The sequence below is a fragment of the Musca domestica genome, unplaced genomic scaffold, assembly GCF_030504385.1.
Source record: "Musca domestica strain aabys unplaced genomic scaffold, Musca_domestica.polishedcontigs.V.1.1 72, whole genome shotgun sequence".
Classification (NCBI taxonomy): Eukaryota; Metazoa; Arthropoda; class Insecta; order Diptera; family Muscidae; genus Musca; species Musca domestica.
Genome location: NW_026712388.1, coordinates 3,144,387 through 3,166,375, shown reverse-complemented (window position 1 = coordinate 3,166,375; position 21,989 = coordinate 3,144,387). Strand labels below are relative to the sequence as shown.

Below are 21,989 nucleotides of genomic sequence, written 5' to 3'. Positions count from 1 at the left end.
CATCAAATTTATCTAAGGCTACTGGATGAGAGAAATATTTAGCAAGTTGTAAAGAATCGCTGACTTGTTTCGCAAGTTATGACAGAAAAAAATACTAAAAACTTGTGACCCTTTGTGGGTGAGGTACCAGAAGGGGTTCGCAGATATAAAGGGTGAGATGAAAAAACTGCAATCAACTTCAGACTGCTGTCATTTCTAAGCCACTCGTCCGACGGCTGTTAAAATTATACCAGTGACAGCTCATTATATTGTTTACAAGCGTACGAAAGCATTTTGGTGAGAATTTTCCCGAAAAAAAGTTATTCGTGAAGGAATTCCACCGTGATGGAGTGATTTCTTTATATTTGGCTGGAAAACCAAAAGTTGCTATCGTTAGAGCATTCCAGCATTTGAATGTGAATAAACCTTGTGTGTCTCGTACTATCGCTCGTTACCGTAATGCTGGTAGGGTAGTCCGACGTCAAGGATGTGGACGGAAAAAAAACAGCAACATCCGCAGAAATGGTTCGAAAAATAAAGAAGCGACTTGATCGAAACCCGCGTCGCAGTAACCGAAAAATGGCTCGTGAGCTGAACAGAACATATCGTAATATTCCATTCGACAAATATTGAAAAATGAGCTCGCAACAGAAAGAAAATAGACTCAATTGAGCTAAAGAGTGGCTTCGCTTGGCCGAAAGTGGTGAACTGACGAATTTGGTTTTCTCCGATGAGAAAACATTCGTTGTCCAGCAGTTTGTAATCAAACAAAATGATCGTGTTTACTTGCCAAAGAGGTCAGCTGAAAATGTGCACCTTCGGTTGGCCACCAGAACTCAAGCGCCAAGCGCCGGCCATTGTGATGGTGTGGGCCGCCGATGGTTGCTCTCCGCTCGTATTTATCGACCGTGACATAAGAATAAATGCCGAATAGTATCGCGAAAATATTTTAGAGGGTGTATTAAAGCATTGGGCACGCAAACATTTTGGGCGCAGACCTTGGACATTCCTACAGGACTCAGCACCTTCGCCCTCAGCACGCGCCACCCAAGAATGATTACAAAATGAGGTTCCTCGCTTCATTTCCAGTGCACAATTGCCACCAAAATCTTCGGATACCAATCCGTTTGACTATTGTGTCTGGAGTATTTTGGAAAGTAAGATTGGCACTAAAAAATACCAAAGTGTCGATCACCTCAAGCAAGCGCTTCGCCGGGAATGGGCCAAAATATCGCAGAGCAACATTCGGGCAGAGTGGGACGGTTTCATTGGCTGTTTGAAGACCATAATTCGACCCAAAGGTGACCAATTCGAACAAATCTAAATTTAATTTGAAATTTGATGCTATTTCTGTAATTTTTTGCTTTCATTTAATTAAATTTAAAAAAGAATTGAGGGATGTATTAATGTTGAGGTCTTATGAATGAAATTCAATATTGATATTCAAAACTTGCGATATTTTTTCTGTCAATGAACCTTATGACTTTTAGTACATGCGAATATCATTGTTTATATTTTATTAAATTAAAAATTTTATTGTTTTTTGCAGTTGTCGAAATGGAGCGATGTGAAAGCCAACGAAGAAGGCGGTATGTATGAATGCTTGATTGAAAAAAATGGTTTTGTTTACAGAAAAGAAAGTATGCATCTCTTACATTAACACTCCCCATTAAAATGGTCAAAGTTCATTGAATTCATTCATATTCGTATAAACAAAAAAAAAAATGATTTCAATAAACATATTTGTCCGAATATGTTATTAATGAGTGACTTCTTAAAATCGAATTGAACACTGAACAAATTATAGATAAAAACCCCGAAATGTCAATATTTAAGGAGTTATGGCCATTTTAAAGTATGCTATTTTTCCTCTTCAAAAAACTGATCACAAATTATAGCAAAAAACCCCGAAATGTCAATATTTAAGGAGTTATGGCCATTTTAAGTATTTTTTTTTTTAATTTTTTAATGTCAATATTTAAGGAGTTATGGCCATTTTAAAGTATGCTATTTTTCCTCTTTATAATAGTGATCACAAATTATAGCTAAAAACCCCGAAATGTCAATATTTAAGGAGTTATGGCCATTTTAAAGTATGCTATTTTTCCTCTTTATAATAGTGATCACAAATTATAGCTAAAAACCCCGAAATGTCAATATTTAAGGAGTGTTGGCCATTTTAAGTATTTTTTTTTAATTTTTTAATGTCAATATTTAAGGAGTTATGGCCATTTTTAAGTATGCTATTTTTCCTCTTTAAAAAACTGATCACAAATTATAGTTAAAAACCCCGAAATGTCAATATTTAAGGAGTTATGGCCATTTTAAAGTATGCTATTTTTCCTTTTTATAATAGTGATCACAAATTATAGCTAAAAACCCCGAAATGTCAATATTTAAGGAGTGTTGGCCATTTTAAGTATTTTTTTTTAATTTTTTAATGTCAATATTTAAGGAGTTATGGCCATTTTTAAGTATGCTATTTTTCCTCTTTAAAAAACTGATCACAAATTATAGCTAAAAACCCCGAAATGTCAATATTTAAGGAATTATGGCCATTTTAAAGTATGCTATTTTTCCTCTTTATAATAGTGATCACAAATTATAGCTAAAAACCCCGAAATGTCAATATTTAAGGAGTTATGGCCATTTTAAAGTATGCTATTTTTCCTCTTTAAAAAACTGATCACAAATTATAGCTAAAAACCCCGAAATGTCAATATTTAAGGAGTTATGGCCATTTTAAAGTATGCTATTTTTCCTCTTTAAAAAACTGATCACAAATTATAGCTAAAAACCGCGAAATTTCAATATTTAAGGAGTTATGGCCATTTTAAAGTATGCTATTTTTCCTCTTTAAAAAACTGATTACAAATTATAGCTAAAAACCCCGAAATGTCAATATTTAAGGAGTTATGGCCAATTTAAAGTATGCTATTTTTCCTTTTTAAAAAACTGATCACAAATTATAGCTAAAAACCGCGAAATTTCAATATTTAAGGAGTTATGGCCATTTTAAAGTATGCTGTTTTTCCTCTTTATAATAGTGATAACAAATTATAGCTAAAAACCAAGAAATGTCAATATTTAAGCAGTTATGTCCATTTTAAAATATGCTATTTTTCCTCTTTATAATAGTGATCACCAATAATAGCTAAAAACCCCGAAATGTCAATATATAAGGAGTTATGGCCATTTTAAAGTATGCTATTTTTCCTCTTTATAATAGTGATCACAAATTATAGCTTAAAACCCCGAAATGTCAATATTTAAGGAGTTATGGCCATTTCAAAATATGCTTTTTTTCCTCTTTAAAAAACTGATCACAAATTATAGCTAAAAACCCCAAAATGTCAATATTTAAGGAGTTATGGCCATTTTAAAGTATGGTATTTTTCCTCTTTAAAAAACTGATCACAAATTATAGCTAAAAACCGCGAAATGTCAATATTTAAGGAGTTATGGCCATTTTAAAGTATGCTATTTTTCCTCTTTATAATAGTGATCACAAATTATAGCTTAAAACCCCGAAATGTCAATATTTAAGGAGTTATGGCCATTTCAAAATATGCTATTTTTCCTCTTTAAAAAACTGATTACAAATTATAGCTAAAAACCCCGAAATGTCAATATTTAAGGAGTTATGGCCAATTTAAAGTATGCTATTTTTCCTTTTTAAAAAACTGATCACAAATTATAGCTAAAAACCCCGAAATGTCAATATTTAAGGAGTTATGGCCATTTTAAAGTATGCTATTTTTCCTCTTTAAAAAACTGATCACAAATTATAGCTAAAAACCGCGAAATTTCAATATTTAAGGAGTTATGGCCATTTTAAAGTATGCTATTTTTCCTCTTTAAAAAACTGATTACAAATTATAGCTAAAAACCCCGAAATGTCAATATTTAAGGAGTTATGGCCATTTTAAAGTATGCTATTTTTCCTCTTTAAAAAACTGATCACAAATTATAGCTAAAAACCGCGAAATTTCAATATTTAAGGAGTTATGGCCATTTTAAAGTATGCTATTTTTCCTCTTTAAAAAACTGATCACAAATTATAGCTAAAAACCGCGAAATTTCAATATTTAAGGAGTTATGGCCATTTTAAAGTATGCTATTTTTCCTCTTTAAAAAACTGATCACAAATTATAGCTAAAAACCGCGAAATTTCAATATTTAAGGAGTTATGGCCATTTTAAAGTATGCTATTTTTCCTCTTTAAAAAACTGATTACAAATTATAGCTAAAAACCCCGAAATGTCAATATTTAAGGAGTTATGGCCATTTTAAAGTATGCTATTTTTCCTCTTTAAAAAACTGATCACAAATTATAGCTAAAAACCCCGAAATTTCAATATTTAAGGAGTTATGGCCATTTTAAAGTATGCTATTTTTCCTCTTTAAAAAACTGATTACAAATTATAGCTAAAAACCCCGAAATGTCAATATTTAAGGAGTTATGGCCAACTTAAAGTATGCTATTTTTCCCCTTTTATTAAAGTGATCACAAATTATAGCTAAAAACCCCGAAATGTCAATATTTAAGGAGTTATGGCCATTTTAAAGTATGCTATTTTTCCTCTTTAAAAAACTGATCACAAATTATAGCTAAAAACCGCGAAATTTCAATATTTAAGGAGTTATGGCCATTTTAAAGTATGCTATTTTTCCTCTTTAAAAAACTGATCACAAATTATAGCTAAAAACCGCGAAATTTCAATATTTAAGGAGTTATGGCTATTTTAAAGTATGCTATTTTTCCTCTTTAAAAAACTGATCACAAATTATAGCTAAAAACCGCGAAATTTCAATATTTAAGGAGTTATGGCCATTTTAAAGTATGCTATTTTTCCTCTTTAAAAAACTGATCACAAATTATAGCTAAAAACCGCGAAATTTCAATATTTAAGGAGTTATGGCCATTTTAAAGTATGCTATTTTTCCTCTTTAAAAAACTGATCACAAATTATAGCTAAAAACCCCGAAATGTCAATATTTAAGGAGTTATGGCCATTTTAAAGTATGCTATTTTTCCCCTTTTATTAAAGTGATCACAAATTATAGCTAAAAACCCCGAAATGTCAATATTTAAGGAGTTATGGCCTTTTTAAAGTATGCTATTTTTCCTCTTTAAAAATCTGATCACAGATTATAGCTAAAAACCCCGAAATGTCAATATTTAAGAAGTTATGACCATTTTAAAGTATGCTATTTTTCCTCTTCAAAAAACTGATCACAAATTATAGCTAAAAACCCCGAAATGTCAATATTTAAGGAGTTATGGCCATTATAAAGTATGCTATATTTCCTCTTTATTAAAGTGATCACAAATTATAGCTAAAAACCCCGAAATGTCAATATTTAAGGTGTTATGGCCATTTTAAAGTATGCTATTTTTCCTCTCTAAAATAGTGATCACAAATTATAGCTGAAAACCCCGAAATGTCAATATTTAAGGTGTTATGGCCATTTTAAAGTATGCTATTTTTCCTCTCTAAAATAGTGATCACAAATTATAGCTAAAAACACCGAAATGTCAATATTTAAGGAGTTATGGCCATTTTGAAGTATGTATATTTTTGAAATTGCTGCCGCCTTCTATAACAAAAGATATACTTACATTTTCTATAATATATTGAGTTATTCATTCTACTCTGCCAAAATTATACGTCAAGATATCCAAATTCTGCTGCATTGTTTTTTTTTTTTGTAAAATGACGACCGTTTTGTTCAAATCAAAAATTTATATTTACATATTTGTACACTTTCTTATCGCACTGTGATTTACAATATCAACACACAAACAAATATTAAAAATTGAAAATGTGCCACAAATCTCGGCGATTGTTTTCGGATGGCATCAAAAAATAAACAAAAAATATTCTTGGCAAAAACAAAAAAATCTGAAAAAAGCCTACAGTGCGGTTTCCACAAAACGATTATCGCCAGAGTGTTGATTTACCAGCCATAGCAAAACACGATTCGAATAAATGGATGGTGGCCTGCTGAATGGCTGGTCACAGTGTTGGCGGGAAAAAAATCACCATCAAATTTAATAACATCCTCTGCACAAATAACCAAAAATAATCGTATTTTCCATACCGCTTTACTTAAATGGAAATTTAATATATTTTTGTGCGGATTTTTTCCCATTGATGTTCACACTGCAGCCCTGCTGAAATAATTTTCCATAAAAAAAGCTTTTATGCATTTTCCCCCAAACTCAAGTGTTTTGCAAACGCCATAGCTGCATTCAGTAATGAATGCAGTTTCCACTTGATGACTTTTTTCCATAGTTTTCCCTATCCCTCTCCCTTCCGTTCTCTTTATTACTTTTCCTATAGGAAGCCATTTTAATAAGGCTAAAACTTTGGGGATATGTTTTACTGCATTCCGGTTTTTGTTTTTTTTCGGTTTTCAAGAGTTTTGAAATTATGATTATTGGTGTCGAGAGAGTGAAAATGAATGCATGTGTTTTTTGAATAAGAATATTTGATTGCATTATGGTTTTGAATAAATTGTATTGTGTAGATTTTGGAAACTTTTTTTTTTATAAAAATATAAGAATTGAAATATATTCGATGGGAAAATTATTATTTGAAAAACTAGTAGTACCTTTACATATAAATGGGTTAAACCACTGGATTTGGATTAAAAATGTCATATACATTACTTATATTTCAAAAAATTCTCTTTAAATAGGTTAACCCCACCAAAAAGTTCTAACATGGCATTAGACGTGATTATAATATATTCACTGGGGAAGTACTCACTATTAAATAAAGGTCAAGATTTCCTTAGAGTTAGAGTTAAATACCTATGGAAAATTTTGTATTAAGAAAATTTAACTCGACTTTTGATTAACAAAATTTTGGTATTGAAAAGTCCAAGAGTCAAAATCGTCTCCTGCTCTTACGCCAAGACGAATTCTCGTAATAAACTTTCCAAAATAAGGCCGCCCATTTTTACATAATTGAAAACATTTGAGTTAAGATTTCTTGGAATCGATGGCTTTTAGGTATATAAAGCCTTCGAAAATATTATTGGTAAAAATTCGGAGAATATTTTTGTAGAAGAAATTAACCTCTGTAGAGATATTAATGCGGTCCTTTAGTCCTTTTCTTCAAAAAGAAATTAAAAAAAATTGTTGTTGCAAAATGGTCAGGCTTTATCCCTTTATTGTTGTTTTTATAAAACAACGTTTGTTTATTAGTGGAGAACGATGGTAATGTTTACCAGGGGGTAAGGTAGGGAATACCTAGGTTTCGGAAAGAGCCACCAATCCTCATCAGTTCCCTTGTTTTTTTGTCTCCCAGTTCCTCTTCTATTGAGCTTACGATCTTGTCACTTGGGTAAACAAATGTTTTTTGTCATAGAAGTTATTTTAAAAATAAGTTATTTTAAATATAGTTATTTTAAAAGTAACTTCTGGGGAGAATATCCCAGACAAAAAAACAAGGGAACTGATGAGGATTGGTGGCTCTTTCCGAAACCTAGGTATTCCCTGCCTTACCCCCTGGTAAACATTACCATCGTTCTCCACTAATAAACAAACGTTGTTTTATAAAAACAACAATAAAGGGATAAAGCCTGACCATTTTGCAACAACAAAATACTACGGTATCCCGAACAAACAAGCCAACACTGTTCCAAAAAAAAATTTACCATAGTTCTCAGAATACACCAAAACCCAATGACTAAAAATCTGTCAAAAACAAGTTAAAACCAGTAAAGAAAGTCTTAAAGTCGGGCGAGGCCGACTTTATGATACCCTACACCACTTTGCTAATTTAGTATAGCTCCGCATAAAAATTAAAAGTTCATACACGCTATGATTATAATTATAATTTAAAGTTCAAAGAACTGAATATGCCGAAGCATTTGTATCTTTTAAATTCGGACTTGTATTGCCCATTTGGTGCACAATTAACTTGAAATCGGATAAAGATATATATGGGAGCTATATCCAAATCGGAACCGATCTCGATAAAATTTGGCAAGGATATTTCTGACCTGTATTTGATATATTTCCCTGAAAATCGTCTTTACGGAGTGCTTATTACAGCAGTGGGTAACAAATATAACAAATCGGATGAAGAGCATATATGGGAGCTATAGCTATATCTGAACCGATCTTCACCAAATTTGACATACTAGCTTCTAGACTCAATTCGGTCGTAAGTGCCAATTTCCATCCCATTTGGACAAATATTAGACGTTTGGTGCACAATAAAAGGTAAATCGGACGAAGTTATATATGGGAGCTATATCCAAATCTGAACCGATCTCGATAAAATTTAGGAAATGTATTTCTGAGTTGTATTTGATATATTTCCCAAAATATTGTGGTTACAGAGTGCATATTACGGCTGCGGAGGACAAAAATAACAAATCGGATGAACAGTATATATGGGAGCTATAGCTATATCTGAACCGATTTCGATAAAATTTGGCACACTTATTTTCAGGCCTAATCGGGTTGTATGTGCAAAATTCCATACCATTCGGCTTGATATTACACGTTTGGTGCACAATAAAAAGCAAATCGGACGAAGATATATATGGGAGCTATATCTAAATTTTGACCGATTATCTCCAATTTCAATAGGGTTCGTCCTTGGGTCAAACAAATGATTTGTGCAAAATTTCATCTGGATAGGACAATAAATGCGAACTGTACTTTGTTTACAAAAATACATGGACAGACGGACGGACGGACGGACGGACGGACATGCATAAATCGACTCAGAATGTGATTCTATGCAGATCATCAAAAGGAACTATGGGTCTATCTCGTTTCCTTTTGCCTGTTACAAACAAATGCACAAAGACATAATACCCTGACCACCTTGTGGTGTAGGGTATAAAGAATTGGTGGGTTTTCATGGGGGTTGACACTTCTGGTTGTGAGATATTTATAGAAAAGCATTGCTATTTGGTTTCGGAAGTTATAAGAGGTATGTGAATATTGAAAACTGTGACTCTTTGTGAGGTACATAGGTACCAGAAAGGGGTAGGCCGATATATCCAATCTTCACACCAGATATTTCGATAGTAAAAATATTGGGATGTGGGAAAATTAAAGAGAATCGAAAGTTTTTTTTTTTTTCGCTTTTATGAGCGTTTTGTTCTTAATAGTTTTGACACCTTTGCAGAGGAGGTACCAGAAAGAATAAGCCAGTATCTACCATTTTCACAACATATCTTGAGTTAAAAGAGGTATTGAAATATGTGTTTATTTCGCATTTTATGCGAGATAGAATTATTCAAAATGTTGACCCAATGTGTGGAAGGTATCAGAATGATTGAACCGATATATACCATCTTCGCATCAAATTTTGCGTTAGTGAAAATATTGGAACATGTGAAATTTGACAACAATCGCAAGCTAATTTCGTATTTTATGAGAGATATAATTATTGAAAATGCTGACCCTTTGTATCGAGAGAATCGAATGCTCAATTCGTATTTCATGAGCGTTTTACGAGCTCCATGACTATTCAAAATTTTGACCCGTTGTGTTGGAGGTACCAAAAGCAGTTAGTCGATATATCCCATCGTTACACCAGATATTGTGTTAACAAAAAAAAAACGCGATGTGTGAAATTTGAAGACAATCGAACTCTTATTTAACATTTTTAAAGAGATTTAATTATTCCAAATGTTGTCCCTATGTGGGGGAGGTACTTGATAGAGTGAGTCGATACCTAACCTAACCCCACCTAACTTAGGACTAATGGAAATATTGGGATGCGTGAAATTTGAAGACAATCGGACTTTTATTTCACATTTTATTGGAATAATAATTATTTCAAAATTTTACTCTATGGGGGGAAGGTACCAGAAGGAGTGGTTCAATATATTTCCTCTTCAAACCAAATCTTGTGTTAGTAGAAATATTGGGATGTGCGAAATTTTAAGATAATCGGACTCTTATTTCACATTTTATAGGAGTTAAATTTAAACAAAATTTTGACACTTTGTGGGGGAGGTACTTGTGGGAGTAGGTCGATATTTTTTTTTTTTTCACCCGACCTAGCACCGACGAAAATATTGAGATTTGCAAAGTTTCTGCAAAATCGAATGATCCTTTCTCTTTCTATAAGGTATATACTTTTTTTTTGGAAAATATGACCTTTTGTGGGGGAGGTACCAGAAGGAGTGGACCGATGAACTCGATCTTAGTTTGGTGATAATAGCACCAATGTTGGACCAAATCGGATACTCTCTTCGATAGTTAAGGGGCTTATTATGCACAATATCTTCCCCAATCATTGAAAAATCTTAGTGTCAGATGGCAGCTGTTTTGATTACAAACTCAATAGGAAAATGCGGGATATCATAATCTAGGGTGTAGCATTTTATGGGTGGTATTATCGCGCTCCGCTCGCATTAATCGACGTGGCATCAGAATAAATGCCGAATATTATCGCAGAAATATTCTGGAGGGTGTATTAAAGCCTTGGGTACGCAAACATTTTGGCCGCAGTCCTTGGACATTCCAACAGGACTCAGCACGCGCCACCCAAGAATGGTTACACAATGAGGTTCCTCGCTTCATTTCCAGCGCACAATGATCACCAAAATCTCCGAATACTATTGTGTCTGGAGTATGTATTTTGAAAAGCAAGGTTGGCACTAAAAAATACCAAAGTGTCGATCACCTCAAGTAAGCGTTTCGCCGAGAATGGGCCAAAATACCGCGGAGCAACATTCGGGCAGCAACATGACCGTTTCATTGGCCATTTGAAAGCCATAATTCGTGCCAAAGGTGACCAAAGGAGTCAGATGTTAATTTCGTGTTTTATGAGCTTCATGAATATTCACAATTTTGGACCCTTGGGGGGAAGGTACTAGAAGGAGTGGACCGTTATATTCCATCTTCACATCAGACCTTAAGCTAATAAAAATATTGTGATGTGTGTAATTTGAAGATATTCGGACTCTTACATCAATTTCTGTAAGAGTTATAATTATTGTTGACACTTTGTGGGGGAGGTATTTGATGGAGTGGGCCGATATATAAGATAGTAAGATAAGATAATAATAAGATAATAAGATTTGCAAATTTGGATTTTGAAAATGTTGACCTTTTGTGGGGGAGGTACCAGAAGGAGTGAACCGATAAATTCCATCTTCACATCAAACCATGGGTTAATAATATTATTGTATTGTGTGAAATATGAAAAAAAGGAAGCTTATTTCGGATTTTATAATCGTTTTGGTTATTCAAAACTTTGACCCTTTGTGGGAGAGGTATTGATGGAGTGGCCGATATTGTTCATTTTCTCACCTGACGTAGCACTTATGGAAATATTGGGATTTGCAAAGTTGTAGCAAAATCGAATTACCCCCTCCCTTTCTGTGCAGTAACATATTTTTTGAAATGTTGACCTTTTGTGGGGGAAAAGGAGTGGACCGATATTGCCCATCTCTAAACTCGATATAAGTTTGATAATAGTATTATGATGTACCAAGTCTGGACCAAATCGGATAATCCCTTCGCACCAGCCAGCAGAGAAACAGACGGACGGATGGAGATACATCGCTAGATCGAGTCCAAAACGGATTTGGTCCAAAGAGACCTAGGGTCTAAAACCGTTATTTCGATGAGGCACGTTTTGCCGCATCAAATAACATATACCCTCTGTAGCCATATGACTGAGGGTATAACAAGTATATTAAAAACTGAAAATAATGTTGAAATTAGGCTTTTTATAGATTTGCATGGCGGTAAAAAATTAATAAAATGTCACAATTTTAATACAAAGCGAAACCAGTGACGAACAAATCCTTAGTTAAGGACTCAAAGCATTGAGACAAGCATGTTTTTCAATTTTTTTTCTCCCATGAAACTCTTTGAACAACAATTTTTATTTATTCGTCTAGTAGTCGGATGTGTGTCAAGTAGTGGTACTTTTGTTCACGGAATTCTCGACCAGAACAATCATTGAATTGTGGATTGAATTGAATTTACACTTGTCAAATTTTAACTCTTGTTCAGCATTCTTGTTTTTGTTGCGCTAGCCAGTAAATGCCAGACATATTGTTTGCTGTTAATCTCACCGACATCACCTCTCATTGTGTTCACATTCTCACGTATGTGTTGTTGTTGCTGTTGTTATTGCCATTTTGTCACGGGGTTTTGAGGTCAATCAATAAAAAATACTCAAAGGATCATAGAATGTGAATGGGAAAAGGGTTTGAGTATTGGTTTATTGGGTGGTAATTCGAAATAGCATTGGTTATAATGTGTGTATGTGCAGTTGTATAAATATGTGTGTGTGTGTATTGCTTTTAACATTTTCAAGAGAATTCCTCTCATCGTGTTGTCTCCAACCATGTTTTGAATGGGAACGAATAAATTTTTTCATTCATTCAGTAGTCAGTCAGCCAGAGTCCTAAAGTACACTTTAGAGCCTTTTTCCAGCTCAGGGGTGTGGAAAAGCGTACAAGAAAGGGAGGTATATACTTAAAGCGAATTAAATCATAAAAATATATAATTCAAGATAGGAAATTGTTCGGGTCATTTTTATTACTTCACATACCATACAAGACTTCCACAAATGTTGTAGCAAAAATTATTGCCTACGCTCCTGTTTTTAATGGCAATTATAACCACGACCTATGGCACGTTTTATCATGTTGTCATGGGACTATGCCATCGTCATCATTATCATACATTCATGCCCTACGACCCTACAACAAGTTTATATTGAATAACAACAACAACAACAATAAAAACAAGGAAAAGTTCATTGCACGACAACTATTTAATTATAGAAAGGAGTTCATATGGAAAATGTATAGGTTACTCGTATTTTTATTTTGAGACCCATTTTTATACCCTCAGCCATATGGCTACAGAGGGTATATATCATTTGATACGGTCAAAACGTGCCTAGTCGAAATAACGGTTTTAGACCCTAGGTCTCTTTGGACCAAATCCGTTTCAGAACATTTGGAGTCGATCTAGCGATGTCCGTCCGTCCGTCCGTCCGTCTCTCTGTCTGTCTGGCTGGCTGGCTGGTGCGCACGATAACTCTTGAAGGGAGTATCCGATTTGGTCCAAACTTGGTACATCGTAATATTTTTGTCAAACTTAGATCGAGTTCGGAGATGGGCAATATCGGTCTACTCCATCTGGTACCTCCCCCACAAAAGGTCGAGATTTAAAAAATATATATTTTCTGCACAGAAAGAGAAAGGATAATCCGATTTTGCTCCAACTTTGCACATACTAAAATATGCTAGGTTAGGTGTGAAAATGGACAATGTCGGTCCACTCCATCAAGTACCTCCCCACAAATGGTCAAAATTTTGAATAATTACAACTCTCATAAAATGTGATGTAAGAGTCCGATTGTCTTCAAATTTCACACATCCCAATATTTATATTAACCCAAATTCTGGTGTTAAGATGGAATATATCAGTCCACTCCCTCTGGTACCTCCCCCACAAATCGTCGAAATTTTATAAAAAAAAAATATTTTTTGCACAGAAAGAGAAAGGATAATCCGATTTTGTTCCAACTTTGCATATCCTAATATTTGCGTCACTGCTAGGTTAGGTGTGAGAATGGACAATAACGGTCCACTCCATCAAGTACCTCCCCCACAAATGGTCTAAATAATTACAACTCTTATTTGATGTTAGAGCCCGATTGTTTTAAAATTTCACACATCCCAATTTTTATATTAACCCAAGGTCTGGTGTTAAGATGGACAATATCGGTCCACTCCTTCTGGTACCTCCCCCATACAAGGTCAAAATTAAAACAAAAAAATATTTTTTTCTGCGCAGAAAGAGAAGCGTTAATCCGGGTTTGCTCCACCTTGGCAAATCCTAATATTTTCGTCAGTTCTAGGTCTGGTACAAAAAATGGATAATATTGGTCCACTCCATCAAGTACCTCCCCCACAAAGGCTCAAAATTTTGAAAATCATGAAGCTCATAAAAAGCGAAATTGACATCCGATTCTATTCATGACTTGGTACATCCCAAAATTTCCATTAACACAACACAGTCCAAACCTAACACGTCGCAATATATATATCATATTAATTTTGGTGCGGCACGAAATGCCCAATATTGGCCAATTCCTTCGGAACCAGCTGTATAAAGGTTTAAACATTTGATCAATCAAACCAGAAGTCAAAAGATTTTGAAATAATCGAAAATTGGCTGTCGGTAAAACCGACCGAAACTTTTTTACTTGTTATACCCAACAACAAAATGTGAGAATATATGCTATACTAACCAAGAATTTATATTTATAGTATGGAGGGTAACACCTCGAAATATACATTTCAGACCCACAAAGTTTATATATTCTTGATCAGCATAAAATTCAATGTCGATTTAGCGATGTCCCTCCCTCTGTCCGTCTGTGAAAATCACTCTAGTTTCCGAACGAATTGAAGTAGATTGATAAAATTTTACTCAAATGTATATTATGTCTGCGGGACTTTTGGTATTTAAAATGATCCACGTTTTGGTATAGCCCCCATATAACGGTACCTCCCGATAATCGGTATTTTGATGATTTGAGCGATAATATTCATCGAAATTGTTTCAAACTTGGTATTTGAAGTTCGTAATGGATACTAAAGCCCAAGACAGAAAATTGTCTGTGCAGGTCCGCGTCTTCGTAGAGCCCCCATATAACGGTATCTCCCGATATTCGGTATTTTGATGATTTTAGCGACAATATTCATTGGAATTGTTTCAAATTTGGTATTTGAAGTTCGTAATGGATACTACAACCTAAGACAGAAACTTGTCTGTGCAGGTCTACATTTTGGTATTGTATTTGATGATTTTAGCTACATTATTTACCGATTTTCGTTTCGCATTTGAATATTGTGATGGCTTATGACAAAAGTTACTTATGCACGTCCATGTCGTCGTATAGACCCTACAATAACAGCTACATTCAGTATTTTTAGGATTTTTATTGGAATTTTTAATGGAATGTTTTTGAGAATTGCCAAATTCGTTCCAAATGGTGGAGGGTTCAAAGTTCGGCTTTTTTACTTGTATAATTTTAAAATCTATAAACTTTTCCAACCTAGTTAAAGTTAATTTTGAAGATGGTCCACATGGGCCCCATCGACATCGCCTTCGATCCAAAATCGCTGTTCCTATTAAAAATGTTGTGATTAATTAACGTTTAAGGACATTTCCTAAATAGTCTGTCTTTAAATATTGGCACACAATGAATTATAAGTCAAGGTTATATTTAATGGATAAATTATGGGAACTTTATTGAGATTTATAAAAGTGACAACTACATATCCTCTGCATTACCTGTTAGCAAAAAGTAATAAGCCATATACAATTTACAAAGCAAACTAAATTTTATTCTTTACATTATTTTTATAAAAATTAAAAAAAGAAAAACAAGTAAAATAGTAACAGTCGGTTTTGCCGACAGCTTTATACCCCCAGCCTTGAGTTATGATTTTTGACCAATATTGACGAATTCGTATCTAACTTAAGACTGATATAAATATTACAACGTACCAGATTTGGACTATATCGACTACTTCCTATACTTTATATAAGATAAATGCAAATTTTTGGAAAATGTGGAAATATGCGTGAGGCAACAGATATAGCGCGGACCGAAGTATTACAATTCATCTATCATACTTTATTTAATTCAGATAAAAATATTGATATGTGCAAAATTTAATTTCGTGTATTATGAGCTTCATGAATATTCAAAAATTTGACCCCTTGAGGGGGAGGTACCAGAAGGGATGGTCCGATCTCTACCATTTTTAGAATAGATCTCGTGTTGATAAAAATATGGAGTTGAGCCAAGTCTAAGTGGAATCGGAAGTTAATGTCACGTTTTATGATCTTCATGGATATTCAAAATGTTGACCCCTTGTGGTGGATTTACCAAAAGGAGTGGGCCGATATATCCCATCTTAATACCAGAACTTGGGTTGATAGAAATATTGTGATGTGTGTAATTTGAAGAGAACAGTATGCTTATATCGGATTTTATGATCGCTTTGGTTTCGCAAAATATTGACCCTTTGTGGGGGAGGTACCAGAAGAAGAGAACCAGATACTTATTTCGGATTTTATGATTGTTTTGGTTATTCAAAATGTTAACCCTTAGGGTGGGAGGTACCAGAAGGAATGATACGATCTCTACCATATTTACAGAAGATCTTATGTTTATGAAAATATTGAGATGTGCTGAGTCTGAATGGAATCGGATGTTAATTTCGCATATTATGAGCTTCCTGGATATTCAAAATGTTGATCCCTTTTTGGGGAGGTAGCAGAAGCAGTACGCCGATATATCCCATTTTTACACCATACTTTGGATTGACAAAATTATTGTGATGTGTGTAATTTGCACCCGTGCCTGGTCAGGTGCAAATATGGACAATTTTGGTCCAAAAATGGATTCGCATATTTGGAACAAAATCGGACTATCCTTTCTCTTTCTGTGCAATTAATTATTTTATTTGTAAATTTTGACATTTTGTATGGGAGGTATGGGAGGTTGCCCATCTCCGAACTCGATCTAAGTTTGACAATAATATTACGATGACAGACGGACGGACACCCCTAGATCGTTATTTTGATGAGGCACGTTTTGGCCGTATCAAATGATATATACTCTCTCTAGCCATATGGCTGAGGGTATTAAAAATTAGGGAAATTTTTTGTTTTTTTTTTTTTTTTTTTTGTTTTGCGAATTTATTTCTTTTCTTTGGCGACTTATAGTAAAATTTGATCAGGAATATATTTGTATTTGACTTCATCCTTCTAAAAATGTGATTTGCAGAAGAAATCTTCATAAACTCACCTAAAGTACGGCTTTACCCTAAAATATGTTTTTAATGTATACTTATTCCAGGCATTTAGGTAAGATTTAGACATTCGATGTCATCCAATACATTTGTTGAATTTGATTTGATTTGTTACAATCTTGTCTTGAATGAAATTTTAAAAAAGGACCAATAAGACCCATCCCCCGATTTGCTTGAGGGTTAAAATATTCAACCAAAACAATACTTTATTATTATCTGTAATAGTGCCGAAGACACTTTAGAACTAAAATGAACGGAATCCAAAGGATCATAGTCTGAACATTTCAACAAGTGTGGAAGTGGGAGATCTTGCCCCCTCAATTTAGATCACATTGCGATGTAAACTTTCTGCGGGATTTTTTAAAGGACATTACAATACTTTCAAAACGATTTTGCTATTTTTATATTTGATATTATCATTTTCAATAAAAACGAAAATCTAATAAAAATTTTTGATTTTTTTTTACATATTCGTAAAAAGTGTTAAGCCTAACTTTCGTGTAGAATATTTCCTCTTTTGACAGACAAACTAGATATTCCTTTCATCTCTTGCAATAAATCAACAACAATATCTCCTCCCCTACCCTATCATTGACATTTATTGTTGTTTTGCGAAAATTCCTTTGGGTCTATCAACAAATTACCAGTTCGTCATCACAAAAATACCCCCAAGGTGGTCATAAATAAATAAATTGGAATTATTAGACAGTTCCATTGACAACATTTAGTGACTACTTGGCGTATAAATTATTAATTTCTTTATGCAATATGAGTGCGTGCATGATTTCGAGAGAGATGGGGGTGGGGCGAGGTCTCCTTAAGAAATATTATTTTCCAAAATGCAAAAGACATTTCACATCCATTAAAAAGTTCCCCTGATAAATCTATACCCCGCCACAACAACAAAATACAACAGCACATATTTTCCTCGAATGCAACGCAATCGGCCCACAACGAATGGCAAGACATACGCCCATCTCCTCACCCCCACCACACCTACCCATAACAGAGCTAACGGAAAATATTTCTATGAATGAGAATTGTTTGCATGGGAGGTGGGTGTGTGTGTGTCTGTATGTGCGTGCCGCAACTGCAAAGGAACGCCATGAAAGGGGTTAATAACGAGAAGAGAAATGGTTGGAGGAAGCAATGAATGCATGAAAAGTGGTATCGTGAGTATTTTTGAAAAATATTGAAAATCTGGGTCAATTGTTGCATTTTTGCATAAATTAAAAACAAAACAAAGAAAAAAAAAACGAACTGGAAAATACTTTTACGTCGAGTATATTTACTAAATAATGAAAGGGTATAGCAATGAGGGGGTGATAAATAATTAAGGTATAAAATAATTAATTTGTAATAAGTTTTGATTTTCATACAAATTTTTTTATGTGGAAACCGCCGACGTTGCCAGGTTGGTGAAGAGATGAAAGGTCCCTCTCAGAAATTGTAATTTTTAATACCCTTTTATACCCCTTTTTAGATATCCAAACATTCCAATTTGCAACACCCTATTTTTACATTTTATATTGAATATATTTTCATTGGCAATCCGAAATTGGGTCAAAATGAACAAAAATACTTAAAAAACTATAAGAGAACCAGAGGATTGTCATACGGATGGCCTTTTTTTCCAGCAGGTAATATTGCCTCTTATATAACACGGAGAGGCTATTGATGAATGAAACACAACTCAGTTTCGATGACAATTGAGATACAATATTTATGAATGTATTGACATTGCTCCTAGGATACTTTATCTTTGAAACAATAAAATCTTAAGAAACAAATGATAAAATTATGACCTTCAAGGGACCTTCTGCAGACAAGAGGCCATATAAGAAGTTTTCAGATGACTTTTTTACCTCGAAGACCTTTTAGGGGATTTTAAACACATGGAATACGTTTTGATGAGAATTCCGGGGATAAAATGCATTTCACAAGCCGTTGATAAAAAAATACATTTCGACCCATAGAAAATTAAAGGTCTTTGGACCACAGAAAATCATAGACCTGGCCAATATAAGGGTGAAACAGATCTTTTATTCGTGGATTGGTAGACTTTGTCTCTGAAAGAACTTTAGAATGTCTCTAGGAGACGTTTTAGAAATCTCTTACTCTATAAGACCTAGAGGTAAGAGATATCCTGTCTGTTAAGGACTCTAAAGTGATCTGTCAACAATAGATTTTTTAGAGGTCATATATCAATGGAAAACTTTGAAGGACTTCTGTCTATAAAAGACTTTAAGAGGTCTTCTGTCTCTAGGGGACCTTCAAACCTTCTCTCTGTCTAAAGAATAACTGAAAACGCTCTTCTTTTCATAAAGTCCTTTAAAGTTTCTCTGTATATAGAAGAAAGGCGAGACACTGCCTTAATTTAGAAGTAATTCTTTTTATAGAAATCTTTGGAAACCTCTTTAAAGCTCCTCTTTCTATGGAATATAATTAAAAGCTCTCTTGTATTAAGCTCGTACGCCAATAGAAAACCTTAAAAGCTCTTCTTTCTATGAAAGAGGTGATTTTTTAATACTAGACTGTCCTTACAAACTCTATAAAATATTGTCCGTCCATAGAACCTTTAAAAGCTTTATTGGATTTAGAACACCTTTTGGAATCTCTTATATCTGTGGATATCCTTAAAAGGGTTATCTGCTATTTTTGACCATCAAAAGCTTCTATATTTTCCAAAACACTTTAAAAGCTCATTTTCAATAGAGTGAGATGAAAAAACTGCAACCAACTTTAGACTGCTGTCATTTCTAAGCCACTCGTCCGAAATCTATTAAAATTATTCCAATGACAGCTCATTATATTGTTTAGAAGCGTACAAAAGCATTTTGTGAGAATTTTCCAGAAAAAAGTTATTCGTGATGGAATTCAAGCGTGATAGTTTCTTTATATTTAACTGGATTACCACAAGTGATTATCGTTATAGCACTCCAGCATTTAAATGTGAATAAATCTTTTGTGTCTCGTACCATCGCTCGTTACCGTGATACTGCCATTAATGGCGTCTAAGGCCTTTTAATAATTTTCTAGATGTATAAGGTCTTAAAAAGCTTCTATATTTTCAGAAGACTTTTAAAAGTTCTTCTACCTACGGGAGAGCTTAAAATGTTCTTCTTCTTCCTATAAAAAGCTCTTCTGTTATCATATGTCTTTGAAGCATTTCTGCCTTTAAAAAGCCGCGGAAAGGGCATTACCAGCGTTATTTATAAAAGCACTCCTGTATTTCGACGACACCAAAAAGTTCATTTTCTCAATGAAATGCTTTTAAAAGCTCGTATATCCAAATAATACCTTTAAATAATTCGTAATAGGCAGAGACTTGCCTGTGGGAAACCTTGAAAAGCTCTTCTCTTTATAGAAGACCTTTAATAGTACTCTGTCTATAAAAGACTTTAAACAGATCTGCTATCTAACGAAGAATTTTAAAGGTTTTTTTTGCCAATCCCGTCCCTAAAGCTCTTCTGTCTGCAGAAAGCCCTAAAACGACGGTTTATCTTGAAAAGACCTTCAAAAGCTAATCTGTCTATAAATTATCTTTTAAAACTTCTTTGTCTATAGATCTTTAAAAGCTTTTCTGCCGTTTGGAGATTTTCAAAAAGAAAAAAATCATTCCTTTAGAATATTTTTTAAAACTTTTCTGCGTTAAAAATAACTTTCTGTCAATAAGAAACCCGTAAGGGATCTTCTCTCAATAGAAAAACATATACATCTCTATACAAGAGCTTCTGTAACTCCTTCTAATGCTTATAATTGTCTTTAAAAAGTCTACTAATTGAGAATATACGTAACACCTCTCATTTTAAGGGAATACTTTTATTAGCCCTTGAAAACACTCATTTCTATAGAAAGTCCGTAAAGGTCCCTCCGTCAATAGAAAACAATTAAAAGCTCATTGTCTATAAAAACTCATTAAAAGCTCCTTGACTATAGATAACCTTTAGAGCTTTTCTAAAGATCTTTAAAAGTACATCCGTCTCTGAAAACATTTAAAAGCACTGATGCCTATAAAAACTTCAAAAGCTCATATTTTTATAGAAATCATTTAAAAGTTCGTCTTTTTTTAAAAACATTTTAATAGCTCTGCTGTATTAGAAGACTTTTGAAAAGACTTAGGACTACATAATAATATTGAAAGCTCTTCTACACAAAGAATAAGGTGTAGGGCGGTTTTAAGGCTCTAATAATTGAGAATATACGTAAAAGCTCTTCATTTAAGGGAATACTTTTATTAGCCCTTGAAGACACTCATTTCTATAGAAAATCCTTAAAGGTTTCTTCGTCAATAGAAAACAATTAAAAGCTCATTGTCTATAAAAATTAGTTAAAAGCTCCTCGACTATAGAAGACCTTTAGAGCTTTTCTAAAGAACTTTAAAAGTACTAGTAAAAGTACTTCCGTCTCTGAAAACATTTAAAATTACTGATACCTATAAAACCTTCCAAAGCTCATATTTTTAAGAAATCATTTAAAAGTTCGTCTTTAAAAAAAAAAAAAAAAACATTTTAATAGTTCTGCTGTATGTAGAAGATTTTTGAAAAGAGTTAGGACTACATAATAATATCTACTGTCCATAAAGTTATTCACTGTCTATAGAGAACCTTTATTAGGTGATCTGAATACAGGACCTTAAAAAGCTATCCTGCCTATAAAATACCTTTAAAAGACATGTGTATAAAAGACAATGACTCTAAAAGCTTTTCTGCCTTTCATATATTTTATTTTATTAGAAGCACTACAAATGCTCTTCTTTCATTATACGATTTTAATAAGCTCTTCTATTTCTGGAACCCTTTAGAGGTTCTTCTGCATTCAGAATAACTTCAAAGGCTCTTTTCTCTATAGAATACCGATAAAAGCTCACATATCAACAGAAAATTTAAGAGATCTTCTGTCTCTAGGGGACCATCAAACCTTCGCTATTTACAGTATAACTAAAAAGATTTTATGTCTATAAAAACTTTTAAAGCTTCTCTGTGTATAGGAGAGAGGCGAGTCTCTGTTTTACTTTAGAAGACATTTGTACTAATTATTTTTATAGAAATCTTTTAGAGACTCTTTTGTCTGTAGGATACCTTGTAAAGCTCTGTATGGAAGAGATCTATCAACGGAATATAATTAAAAGCTCTTTTATATTTAGAAGATATTTTCAATCGCTTTTT

The 21,989-nt window shown here is 33.6% G+C and overlaps 1 protein-coding gene across 1 annotated transcript in view; it reads left to right on the top strand.

The window, feature by feature from the left end:
* Window positions 1-21,989, top strand: part of LOC101887708 (transient receptor potential-gamma protein) — a 65,227-nt gene that overhangs the window by 20,834 nt on the left and 22,404 nt on the right. The window contains exon 2 of the mRNA XM_059130317.1: window positions 1,529-1,568. The gene's annotated coding sequence lies outside the window, so the exon portion shown is untranslated. The remainder of the gene's footprint in view (window positions 1-1,528; window positions 1,569-21,989) is intronic.